This window comes from Orcinus orca, chromosome 7 (genome assembly GCF_937001465.1).
Source record: "Orcinus orca chromosome 7, mOrcOrc1.1, whole genome shotgun sequence".
In the NCBI taxonomy this organism is placed as follows: domain Eukaryota; kingdom Metazoa; phylum Chordata; class Mammalia; order Artiodactyla; family Delphinidae; genus Orcinus; species Orcinus orca.
In genome coordinates, this window is record NC_064565.1 from 115,095,061 (window position 1) to 115,108,924 (window position 13,864).

Below are 13,864 nucleotides of genomic sequence, written 5' to 3' on the forward strand. Positions count from 1 at the left end.
GCTTACGTTACCTACTTAGCTGTCTGTTTGCCTTTGGGTTAGCGAGGTTCCATTTTCAGTCAAGTAGAACATGATCAACAATACAGATTGTTTAAAATGGCCAACTTTCTGCACTTCAAAGCATTTGGGGGGGGAATAAAATCACTATCCCTGATGAGGTAGAGAAAATTGTCAGGAACGTTTGACTCAAATGAAGACCATGGATCAACACTCTTCCAGGTTAAGTCAAAAAGTATGTAAAAGCCACTCTGAACCAATGCAGCTTTCTCTGATGCATTTGCAAAGCTTTCTCAGTGAATCTCATTGTGAGATAAAATTTTTTATTTTATTTAACAAACAAATCTGTGCCAGATATGTTCTAAGTCATATACATATATTAATTCAAGAGTCCACATAATAAAACTGAAAAGTAGGTACTTTTGTAGGAAACACAGGCAAAGAACTACCCAAATTCACCAGCAGGTGGGTGGTGTTGCCAGCATCCAAGCTCAGGCTGCACTCTGCTATATCTAAAATGAAAAGAAAAACAGCTCCAAAAATGTCCCTGTTTCTTAAACAAATTGCAGAGAACCATACTTCAATATTCTTAATTACCTCCCCAACCCTATTCCAACATTCCTTACACACATAACTCTGCCCTCAGGACTAACAATCACCAAATTCACTCTTTTGGCTCGGGAAAATATTCTGTAACCTATTAATAAATGTGTCTCCTTTTTAGATTAAATTATTACTCATAGTACACAGATCAAAATGGCCCTATTTGATCTTTGGCAAAAGATCAAATAGGGCCAACTTATCTGTTAAGATGTTGGAGTGAAAAGATTATCTCTGACAGATGAAAACAATTAGATGTAAGTATAGGCTGTAATAAATTACTCCATGAGAAAGTAGACACCTTTTTTATTCCAAGACCTCTGACTAGTATCAAGAGTAGATTAAATGCATTCCTTTAGGGGAAATATATGCTATCAGAAAGTTCTGCAGAGTCTGATGAATTGATATTCATTGGAATGAAAGTGGAGAAGATTCTCTATGTTAAGAATGTTTCTCCTAAGTTATTAGTATCCATTTATCATACCATCTAGCATATCTGAAGCCCTGGATTATACATTTTACCACCCTTTGTTACTTTTATTTACTCCCTTTTCATGTGCATTCTCCTGTTGCTGCTTACCCAGCCTGGATCCCACTGTTCAGCAAATAAATCACCATTGTATTAAAAACTCCTACTCTCTGTATCCCTGTCCTTCTGCTATATACTCCCAGCAAATGCCACACCCTGTCCTAGCTCCGCAGCCTGACAACTTAGTTCTTTTTTCTCAATTCCTAACCATCCTAAGCTGCAGATTCAGGACACAGCCAGTTCATGTTCTCCAGCCCCTGTGGACCTGAGTGCTCTTCTCAGTTCATTTACTTGTTCTTGGTTATCTACTGTCATGGGCAGAAAAATGGCCCCAAAGTTGCCCCTGTCCTAATCCCCAAAACCTGGAATATGCTACATTGCATGGCAAAAACTAAAAAAAAAAAAAAAAAAAAAACTTTGCAGATGTGATTAAGTTAAGGAACTAGAGATGGGGGAGATTATCCTGGATTATTTGATGAGCCAGTGTAATCACAAGTATCCTCATAAGAGGAAGACAGGAGGGTCAGAGTCAGAGAAGGAGAAGTGATGATGGAAGCAGGTCAGAGAAAGAGAGAGAGAGAGAGATTAGAAGATGTGATACCACTAGTTTTGAAGCTGGAGGATGTGGCACTGAGCCAAGGAATGTGGGCCTCCTTTAGAATCTGGAAAAGTCTAGAAAACATCCTCCCCTAGAGCCCACAAGGAACACAGCCCTGCTGACACCTTGATTTTAGCCCAGAACCCCCCATTTGAACTTCTCATCTCCAGGAACTTAAAAGGATAAATTGGTGCTGTTACAGCCACTAAGTTTATTGAAATTTGTTAGAGCAGCAGTAGGAAATAGCACAATTATTCTTCCCATACCTCTAGAAAATACCCAAAACATCACCTCTCTCTTCACCAGTCAGTTCTAGATCCTCATTTCTCAACAGACCACCCCACCTACGATTTCACAAGGAAAAATAGTAAGTCAGATATTCCTTCATCAGTTAGTCACAGATCCCTTCCCCCATCCCCACACAGACACACAAACACATTCTTTCTTTACCCTGCCTTTTGTAAAGAACCATAAATTGGTTTCATTGATCTTTCTGTATAGTTTGTCTATTTTCAATTTTATCAATTCTGCTTTTATCTTTACTAGTGCTTTCCTTCTGCTTGCTTTGGGATTAGTTTACCTGTTTTTTCTAATTTCTTACATTTCTTAAAGTGGAAATATAGGTTATTGGCTTGAGACCTTTCTTCTTGCTTAATATAAGCACTTAATGCTATTAATTTCCCTCTAAGCACTGCTTTAGCTGCATCCCACAAATCTTGATATGCTGTGTTTTCATTTCCATTAAGTTCAAAATATTTTCCAATACCCTTGTGACTTCCTTTTTGACTCATGGTTATTTAAATGCTTCTGGTTTAATTTGAAAATATTTGAGGTTTTCCCAGATACTTTCTATTAATATCTAGTTTAATTCCATTATGACCAGAGAAACCCTCCCTTTTCATACCTATATTTTTCTCTCTGTCAATATATGTGTTCATGCCCCACCCATTCTTAAAAAGAGACCGATCCTTTGATCTTACTTTGTCATACCTATTATTCTCTAACTCCCTTTTACACTTGCTATCTCCCCACCTTCCCTCCCATTCACATCTGAACCATCTAAGTGCCTTTTGATATCTTCCTGCTTTCCTAAGCCTGGGGCTGTAGACTCTCATTGGTTTCATAAGCTTCTCTAGCCTTCTAAGAATCGTTCTTTTTGTTTAAAATAGCCAGCGTTCATTTCATTTGCTTCTAATCAGGAATCCTTATTAGTGTCGCTTAAAAGTACCAGAAATGTATCCCTTGGCCACAGCATGTCATAAATCCTCTCCCAGTTTCAGCATCTCTTCACTATGGCAACCACATCTTGTGAAATATAGCAGCAGATATAGAGGCACAGTGAACAGCAGCCAAGTGAGGAGAGCATTTCAAGAAGGAGGAGGTAATGAACTAGGGCACATTCTTTTGAGAGGTCACGTAAGGTGAAGGCTAAAAATGACCGTTTGGTTTGGCAATGTGGAGGTCAACAGTGGGGTGGCCACATAATTCATCACACAAACCGAGGCCTTTTTGAGAGTGAAAGGAGTCACAATTAATTAATTGGCTATAAGCCAACATCGTAACAGGCAAACTGAGACATATGGTCTTCTTTTTCCAAGCATAGTGCCTTGAAAGGGTGGTTTTGGTGGAGCAGTAGGTTGAAAACACAACTGGTGTGTGTGGAGAAGAGAATGGGAAGTGAGGAAGGAGACAGCTCTTTTGAAGAGGAAGAGAATAAAGAGCAGTTAAGAACTGGGGTGGGTAAGAGGAGGAGGAAGGTGGGGTGTGATTTTTATTTTCTTTCTCTTTGTTTTAAGATGAGACATATTATACCGTGTTTTCATTTTGATAAGAATTATCCAATAGACAGGGAGAAATGGGATAATAACAGGAAGGAATTTCTTGAGAAGTGAAAGGGAAGAGATGCAGTGGATGAGAGGGGCTGGCTGCAGACAGGAATGGAGACACTCCATCCACTTGAACAAAAGAGGTGTCTGCTGTGGGTTGAATTGTGTCCCCGCAAAAGATATGTTGTAGTCCTAACCTCCAGTGTCTGTGAACGTGACCTTATTTGAAAATAGGACCTTTGAAGATGTAATTATTAAAACGAGGTCATACTCCATTGGAATTAGGATTAGGTGGGCCGTAATCCAATCTGGTTAATGTCCATGTGATGACAGAGGCAGAGATTTGAGTGATGAATCTACAAGCCAGAACACCAAGGACTTCTGGCAACGCCAGAAGGGAAGAGAAAGGCACGGAATAGAGTCTCTCCTAGAGCCTTCAGGGAGAGTATGGTCCTTCTGACACTTTGATTTCTGAACTGTGAAAGGATACATTCCTGTTGTTTAAAAGTACCCAGTTTGCAGTACTTTGTTACAACTGCCCCAGGAAAGTAACAAAGCATCCCAGCAGGGTTCTGATCCAGGGGGGCTGGGAAACAATATGAGAAGATGAGGTTGCTTCCTTGTGATGAAGTAAGATGGAAATGCTACACCTCCTATGTGTCAGCTAGGGGAAAGGTGAAGGTGAAATACCCTAGGACAGAGAAGAGAGACGATTAGCAGCCTGGTTAAGAGATAATGAAAGACAATGACAAAGGATAACAAGAGTGCCTCGTGTGGGCAAAGAAGAAGGTTATAGGCAAACTGTCCTCCCTCCCCAGGTAAGCAAGCAGCCCAGAAAAACACTCATAAGTGATTGTGCCTACAATCACCCTCAGTACTGACCACCTGCTTCCCCATGAAACTCTTCCCTCCTTGATTCCTTAAAGCTTCACTCTCCTTTTTCTCTCCTCCCTTCTGACCATCACATCTTTGTCTCTGTCTCAGGGCTCTTCTCCCCCCAACCTAGCCCCAACCAGCATTGCCCTTACATTCTGCTTTGGCCCCTGTTGTGCTCACTGCTTACTGGTCAACAGCAAGGGCACTGATGGTCCCACAGAGAGAAGCTCTCTGAGGGGGCCCAAGTTGAATGCACAAGGCTGTGGTCTCTCCTTCCCTCCCCAAAAGGGCACCTCCACATTCTACCTCTGTTTCCATGAGGTTCAGTCAAGTGAAGACTCAGAACACTTCCTCCCAGGCACCTTTTCTGAGTCAACTTCTTGAGGAGGTTCTGAAGCAAAACAAGTGGAAAATTCGAGAAAATAAGACAGATCCTAGAGCACGATGTAGTGAAAGAAAGTCCGAGGTGACAAATAAAGAGAAACAGGTGAAGCTTGGAGGCGGAATCTAAGGCTTCTGGGAGCCAATGGCAGCATTTCGGACCAGTGACAGCGCCAAAGGGGAGCCAGGGATGCTGCATGGGCTGGGGGATCCTGGGGGGAGGGTGGGAGCTGAGGTGTGAATCTCAGTAAGGATGAAAACTTCCTAGTGAAGGCAAGTCTGAGAGACCAAGCACTGGGAGGCCAGGTAAAGATGTCTGGTGGGGAGGATCCATGACCAGAAGGCTGTACCCTTGGCTGGGATTTTAATCCCTCAAGCACTTGTTTTGGGGGCAGATGAGACCCACTCAAAGGTGGAACCCAGCTGTGGCTCTCCACAGCCATTGGGGGGCTGCTCACCCACACTCAGCTCTGTGCACAAGCCCTGGGGAGCTTTTACGACACTTGTAGACACCAGTGAGTTGTCACCCATGGGGGTGTTGGCAAATTTCCCGAGGTCCCATTGTTCTCTGGTAACCCAGCCAAGCCTCTATCAGCAGGAGGACAGAGCTGGGCTCCCCGCAGGCTCACCTCCTTCCGGGAGCCTGAATCACTCCATTAATGACAAAATGGTTCAGGGCTCAGAACCGCCTGGTTTGAATTTCACCAGCTCTGTAATCTTTAGCTCCCACTCCGCCGCACCACCCACCTCCCATCTCTGCTGCTGCTCTGACATTAACATCTGTTCTCACTCACCTGTTGGTTTTCTTAGATCCCCCTCCTTCTCTGCAGGATTCGCTTTGCGATCCTGTTAAAGCTGCACCCCAGTGATCTCTGAGCAGTTGACCGGCCCTGTGACACAGCCAGCACTCAGCAGGAGAAAGTTCCCAGAACCCTTGCGCCAGCTACAAATTGGTACTTGCCACCTGCCTGTACAAGCATTACATCACAGGCTGCTGCAACCACCGACTTTCAACACCCCCTGAAAGGAGCTCAGGGTGGAGACCAGCAATGAGGCACTCTGAACTGGCAGAACAGGTCTTCAGATAGATATTTTCAGGAGGAGATTTTTATGAGCCCAGTTCTTGCATCTCCTTGTATCTAGAAAAGCACTAAAATCCTTCATGGTGACGTCTGCTCCTCGTGACTAGCAGAAACCTTCACGAAACTAGTAGCAACCTTCTGCAAAAATGTGTGCTCGAGGGCTTCCCTGGTGGCGCAGTGGTTGAGAGTCCGCCTGCTGATGCAGGGGACACGGGTTCGTGCCCTGGGCCGGGAGGATCCCACATGCCGCGGAGCGGCTGGGCCTGTGAGCCATGGCCGCTGAGCCTGCGCGTCCAGAGCCTGTGCTCCGCGACAGGAGAGGCCACAACAGTGAGATGCCCGCGTACCACAAAAAAAATATATATATATATATATATATATATATATATATATATATATATACACATACGTGTGTGTGCTCGATTATGTGTACTCCCCCTCCAGCAAAATCACATGTATGCTGACCTTCCTCCCACCTCAAACAGTCCTCAGTTTGCCCCAAATAAAACTTAACTCACAACTCTCATGTTGTGCATTTTTTCTTCAGTCGACACTTGCTTCCTTCACAGCAGACTCCCTGGGCCACTTCATCTTAGCTCCTGCTTTGTTTTGTAAAATTTGCAAGAGGATGTTTTGTAAACAATTATAAAATAGACTGGATTTCCTTCTTTATTTTCCTCTCCTTCCCTCCCTCCCCCTTGCTCCCTCTTCTTGCCTCCCAGCTCCCATCTCCAACGCCTTTCTCAGTGAGCACCCTCACACTTGCACACGATCCCTCACACCTGCACACACCCCTTACACCTGTACACACACCTTCATACCTGCACATACACCCTCACACCTGCATACACACACCCCACACATGCACACACCCCATCAACCTGTACACACACCCTCACACCTGCACATACCCCCTCACACCTGTACACACCCCTCACACCTGCACACACACCCCACACACGCACACACCCCATCAACTTGTACACACACCCTCACACCTGCACACACAGCTTCACACCTATACACATACCCTCACACCTGCACATACCCCCTCACACCTGCACACACACCCACACCTGCAGGCACACTCATTCGTGAGCCTGGGGCTCCGTGCCGGGCAGACAAAGACGATTCCAGGCACTCACCATCCAGTGAGGCAGAGGGAACCTCCCCAGGGCCTCACTGGACTGTTTCGTGACCAGATACTCTTCAAGTTCAGCGCCCCCAGGACCAGGAATGTGGCTTTAAACTCATGAAACACCTCCCATCACTTTGAGGGTGATGCTGCGTTTTGGAGTATTTCATCCCCCCAAAATCCAGCAAATGGTCACTTCCAGGGCTTCCCTGAAGCAGTAATCCCTGTAAAGCACAGGCCCGCAGCCTCCCTCACTGTGCTTGGGTACCACATCTGCCTCCCCGGGGCACCCCACAGGAGAGGAAGGCCAACGGAGCAGGGCTGGCCCTGCAGAGCCCTGCATCCCTGTGTGTGTCACACACCCACACTCACACCCAGAGCAGCAGTGAGAGCCCCATAACTGAGCTGCAGCAGCTAATGAGGCACTTTATAAGCAACGGGATCCATTGGAAAGCTGACTTGACCGTGGAAGAGAGATGTAACAAAATAATTAGGTTTGACAAAAATGCCCGTGAGCAAGAGAGAATGTGACAGGGCTGACAGCTTGAATCAGTTACTCAAAAACGCAGAAGCTGGGGCTTGGGAGCCTCAGGACTCTCCCCCTGTCTGGCTCCGCTGGCTCTGAGACCACCTTGGGAACAGGACACGTATTACAAGATTTAAAACACCTCTAAGATGTGAGCCTGATGGAACTGGGTCATCTCTGCCACAGAAGTCCCAGGACAGACTGACCACTGTCCCACACCTGGTCCTGGGGCCGGGGCACAGCCCCTGCCTTGGGGAAGGGTCTAGCATGCAGATCTCAAAGCAGCCAGGGACAATGTGGTCCACAGTGTGGATGCAACCTGATTGGGGAGTCCGTCAGATCTGGGTGTGGCACCAAAGACGGGGTCCAGCGGTACAAAAGAGCGTGGTTAAGAGCTGACACAAAAGGACAGGAACCAGGGAGACCAGGGCAAGTGGGAATGGGGTGTGTGTACAGGTGCGAGGGAGTGCGGGCAGGTGGGAGGGTGTGGGTACAGGTGGGAGGGGTGTGCGGGTATAAGGGTGGATCACGGAGAAGGGGGTTGTAGGTGGGAGCTGGGAGGCAAGAAGAGGGAGGAAGGGGGAGGGAGGGAAGGAAAGGGAAAAAAGAAGGAAATCCAGGCTATTTCATAAATGTTTACAGAACATCCTCTTGCATATTTTACAAGAATAAATCCTCTTCGTAACATGTCAGCGTGTTCAGGATGCACTGCCTGGTGCGCCTTCGGGCTCCCAAGCCCACCACGTTACTCCCTCATCCGGCCCGGGTCTGGGTTTCAATTAACTCCAGGTAAAGCTTAACATCACTTCCAGCGCTGGCCTTCAGGGGTGAAGATTAAATTAAGAAACAGGACAGGGTTTCCCTGGTGGTGCAGTGGTTGAGAGTCTGCCTGCCGATGCAGGGGACACGGGTTCGTGCCCCGGTCCGGGAAGATTCCACATGTCGCGGAGCGGCGGGGCCCGTGAGCCATGGCCGCTGAGCCTGTGCATCTGGAGCCTGTGCTCCACAATGGGAGAAGCCGCAACTGTGAGAGGCCCGCGTACCGCAAAAAAAAAAAAAAAAAAGAATAAAAAAAGAAACAGGGCATAAAGTTGGACTCTAATAAGGAGGAAGGACCCACCAGAGATTTTAAATGCTAATTGCACATGCAGGCGACCTGCAGCGGGAGGAACAGAGCTTCCGTTTCCTGTGAAGCATCTCTCCTTCAGATCCTTCTGTGTATCCACGTGATCGTCCATAACAAAGCTGGGTGTAAATTATAGAAAAGATCATCCTAGGGATGTCGTGATCCCACAGGAGCTGGGCCACGGAGGAACCTACTTTTTATTTATTTTTTTTAACTGCTTATTTATTTATTTATTTATTTTTGGCTGTGTTGGGTCTTCGTTTCTGCGCGAGGGCTTTCTCTAGTTGCGGCGAGCGGGGGCCACTCTTCATCGCGGTACGCAGGCCTCTCACTGTTGTGGCCTGTCCCGTTGCGGAGTACGGGCTCCGGACGCGCAGGCTCAGCGGCCATGGCTCACGAGCCCAGTTGCTCCGCGGCATGTGGGATCCTCCCAGCCCGGGGCTCAAACCCGTGTCCCCGGCATTGGCAGGAGGACTCTGAACCACTGCGCCACCAGGGAAGCCCCGGAGGAACCTACTTTTGAAAGAAGGTCAGAAAAGCCGGGGAGAATTTCCTTCTCCTTCCCCGGCTGCGAGTCCGGACCCCACATGGGGCGGTGACTCGGGAGATGCCTGGCAACATCTCTCCTTCCTACGAAGGCTCACCCTCTTTTCCAAGACGGCCTGGAGAAAGAAGTTTGTTTGTGACTTTCAGATGTTCTCGGTTAATAAGAGTGAGAAGTGTCCCCCTTCTGATCGCCTGACTTGCCCGTTGGGACCATCCAGTTGACAACATAACCTGAACTCCAGGACCTCACTGGCAGGCAGCCAAAAATCAACCAAACCGACAGCAAAGTGAAGCTCGCAAAGGCCCCCACTCCTCCCGAGAGCCTGGCTCTGGATCCCAGCCCCTCCTCCAAACTTCCCTCCCCCACTTCTGGGAGCCCCAGGGCTCTGTGCTCGGGGTGCTGCTTTCCATCCCAGGGGTCCTCCGCAGGCATCTGGCCACTGGGATGCCGCATGTGAACACGGACCCCAGTGATGACTCCAACCCCAGGGCACCAAGGCCACCCGAGGAGTCCCTCTGATAGGAATCACGTGTCCTCAAAGACGGGGAGGGTGTCCTGGGGGCCCCTCAGCAGCACTGCTTTGCCTCCACAACTCAGGACCCTGGGGAGCAGTGCCTTCAACATCATCCCTTGTGGCTCAAATGTGGCCCATGGGGCTGAGCTGGGGAAGAGAAGGGACCCCACATTCCCCTCCTGCCCTGTCCCCACCTGAGCCCTCACTCAGCCCCTCCCCTCTCCTTCCCCCTTAGAGAGCAACCCATAAAAAAACAGCTGCCTGGGATATACTAGGGCCTCTGGCGCTCCATGGCTAGACCCTGGTTAAGCTGTGTCCACATGCCTGGTCCACGAAGCAAAAAGAGCCTTTGTTAGAAGTGGGGCAGGGAGAGCAGGGGACCAAGTCAGAAGACCCCTGTGCATCTCCTACAGCAGTAACCACTGGGCAGCCCTGTGACCTTGGACTCAGAGAGGTGGGCCAGGTGCTGCTTGCCATACCTGCCCTGCAAGTGTTGGTGTACAGAGAAGATACTCCTTGGGCAAACCATGCAGAAATCCTAAGGTCCTACACACAGGCTAGCCATTGCCCGGATTAATAATGACACTGATAATCATAGCAATAGTAATAGGTCAGAATACTCTGGGGAAAACCTCATTAGAGGAACTTACTCCCTCTGTTGTATGGAAAGGTGTCTAAAGACACCTCCAGGTGTTGGAAGAGGACAAACTCCCCCTCCCCTCTCCCCAGAACAGGAACTAAATACAATGCGGGTGGCCAGGGTGGGCCCCGTCTGAAATGCTGGTACAACTGGGCGGTGCTTAAATTGTCCGGGGAGGGGGACTTCTTTGGTAAAACTACAACTTAATGGAATCCATCATTGTATTACTTTGCTAGGGCTACTGAAACAAAATACAGTAGGCGGCTGTATTTCCTCACAGTTCTGGAGGCTTGAAATCCAAGATCAAGGCATGGGCAGGGTTCGTTCCTTCTGAGGCCTCCCTCTTTGGCTTGCAGACGGCTGTCTTCTTGCTGTGTCCTCACGTGGTCTGCTTTCTGTGCATGTCTGTGTCCTAACCTCCTCCTCTTACAAGGACACCGGTCATACTGGGTTACGCCCCACCCGTATGACCTCATTTAACATTAATTACCTCTTTAAAGACCCCATTTCCAAATCCAGTCACATTCTGAGGTACTGGGGGTTAGGACTTCAATATATGAATTTGGGAGTGGACACTCCATAACAATCATTATTATTTGATCTTTCCACAACCAAGTAAAAATGTTATTAAAGATAAATAAACTGAGACCAAGAAAATGTCTCTAACTGCCTGGGACTTTTAGGACTCGCTGCCCACTGTGGGGAGTGGTCAGGGGACACTGCAGCTATGCCAAGGTCAAAGTCTCCCAGGGTGGTCCAGCCAATGACTGGGGGTAGGGGAGCTTGGCCATTTCCACCAACGAGGGCCTCCCCTAATGGGCAGGTCTGCTCCGGGCCTCCCAGACAGGCAGGGACTTTGTAGGTCTGCACGGTGCGTGGGCTGAGAGCTTTCCCCCCAGTGCCCCTACCTCTCTTTTCGTGGTTGTTTGTCCCCAATAAGCCTTTTGAGCGCCTCCCTCTATCTCGGCTGCCACAGATGGTAACAGACCCCAGACTGTCCGACCACCCCTGGTCGTGGGAAGATACACCATACAGAACAACTTCCCCGTCATGCTCAGTCATCCTTAGAGGTGCTGGTTGGTAGGCAGGGATGGGGTGTCGGGCAGGGATGGGGTGTCAGTCAGGCACTGCGTACCATACACCCCTTAAAAATATTGGAAATTGCTCAAAACTGATACTCTCACCTACACTGGGCTTGCATAGACGTTTTCTGGAATGATGCAATGGAATCGGTCACAGTGACCGGGGCAGGAGATACCAGGGTGCAGTGGGCTGGGTGGGAGGAATTTTCTATTCCTGAGGCCTGGATTCTTTGTGAAGACTCAAGCTTGGGAACCCTCAGCACAGCCCCCTTTCAAGGCCCTGGGAGAGGGGATGGGGGTCCCAATGTGCTCCTAAGGACCTATGCTTTTGTGAGAGCTGCCAAAGTTTTTCTTCTTAAAGAGGGGCCCTGGAATTGTCTAAACTTCAGACCCCACAAAACTGAGCTCCACCCCCACTTTTCACAAACATCCTTCCCTACACGTTAACATGTTACCACGGGCACGTGTTACAGCTTAACCGTGTTTTCGTCGCTATGTTACAACCCAGAATGAACAGGAGTGGATGAAGAAAGGGAGGGAAATTAATATACGGTTCAACCGCTAGAAAGAAAGACCTTGGCAGAGCAAAGAAGGGAAACACGGGAGACTGAAAAGGGTTTTTACAAATCAAACACCGAAACGAAATGACTCCTCAAAACTCCTGGGAGTGGTGGTATTTGCTGTGGAGGAAAAACACGGGGGTTGCTTTCCTGGGTGATGCCATGTAAGGTTCCATGAGAAACAGCAATGAAACCGACAGTCAAAGCATGTTTCCTGACCTCCCTTCACATCCTGCAGGGAACGTTGGCCCACAGGCAGGGAACAACAGAATGCTGAAACGGGGAAAAGCAGAGCTGCCAGGATGGCAAGTTGTGCTCAGGCCACCTGCCCAGTGATTCACACGCCCGCCCTGGGGCTGAGAGTGGCTCACAGACCTTGCTTCCCTACCGTCACTGGGATCCCAGACCCACCAGCCCTGCAGATGTCTGGGGCCATTGAGAGGAAGATAATTGCCCCCATTACGTTTCCTTTTACGAAGCCCTTCAGAAGTGGTTTTCCCTAGAAGAGTAGCAGAGCTTTCCAATAAATACGCTTTCTTGTAATTCTCATGCAAGTCAGGGTGGTGAGGCAGACCCCCTTGGTGTCAGTTTTCTCAAGCAGTGAAAACAATCATCAGACTGTTCTAGACCCAGCTGCACCCCAACCAACTAAACAAGCGACTTAGGGCTTCTGACTTAACCCCTCCTGTCTCAGTTTCTCCATCCTTAAAAAGGAATCATGACATTTTTTGAGAAGCTCAAAAGAAATCATGCTTCTGAGAGAGCCGTAAAAACCAGAGTGCTTTCCAAACATTAAGAATTTATCATTCACAGCTTTGTGGGTTTTTTTTTTTACATCTTTATAGAAGTATAATTGCTTTACAATGGTGTGTTAGTTTCTGCTTTATAACAAAGTGAATCAGTTATACATATACATATGTTCCCATATCTCTTCCCTCTTGCGTCTCCCTCCCTCCCACCCTCCCTATCCCACCCTGCCTATCCCACCCCTCTAGGCGGTCACAAACCACCGAGCTGATCTCCCTGTGCTGTGAGGCTGCTTCCCACTAGCTATCTATTTTACGTTTGGTAGTGTATATATGTCCATGCCACTCTCTCACTTTGTCACAGCTTACCCTTCCCCCTCCCCATATACCCTGAGAAAACCATAATCCAAAAAGAGTCATATACCAAAATGTTCATTGCAGCTCTATTTACAATAGCCCGGAGATGGAAACAACCTAAGTGCCCATCATCGGATGAATGGATAAAGAAGATGTGGCACAGCTTTGTGTTTTGATGTGGAAATTTTGGTTGTAACTTAACCCAGAATTATACTGGAGCCAAGAGCAAGTCTTCTAGATAAATTCCCTCTGAGGAGATCATCATTCTGCTGTAAAGGCTGTGTCTCGTCTGATATTCCCTCATTTCTATGCATGTACCCGTAGGTCTTCCACATCTTTCAAACCCTTTGATCAGGCTAATACTCACCTTGCCCATATTTCACATCTTTCCTCTTCATAATTCAGCCCTGCCTACTAGATTCATTTCTCCATTCAGCAAATTGTACAGAACCTCAGGCATCCCCACTGCTAGACCAGAGACGCATGGGGAAAACATCCAGGCAGACGCTGGTTATGAAGCAGGGAAGTAACTGCTGACATGGGGCCAGGCACCCCGGGCCCTGGGAACACCAAGGAGGGTGTGATCAGGGCACAGGCTCAGATTTTATTAGTTTTAGTTTCTTCTTATTTCTCTTCCCCAAAACCTGGGAATTTGCACAGATCTTTGAGGTGACCAAATCTGGATGAGTTTGTTGAAAATGAATTAGAAAACAGAGACATAATTTGAAATAAATGAATCACT

The 13,864-nt window shown here is 48.0% G+C and overlaps 1 long non-coding RNA gene across 2 annotated transcripts; it reads right to left on the minus strand.

The window, feature by feature from the left end:
• Positions 1-303: 303 nt before the first annotated feature.
• On the minus strand, positions 304-5,737 carry LOC117200697 (uncharacterized). 2 transcript variants are annotated; one of them, XR_004482346.2, is made up of 4 exons: positions 5,602-5,737; positions 4,733-4,817; positions 1,991-2,068; positions 304-509 (listed from the first exon to the last, which is right to left on the minus strand). It is a non-coding gene; the product is annotated as an uncharacterized LOC117200697 (long non-coding RNA). The 2 variants fall into 2 exon arrangements; XR_004482345.2 differs by lacking the exon at positions 1,991-2,068.
• Positions 5,738-13,864: the final 8,127 nt, after the last annotated feature.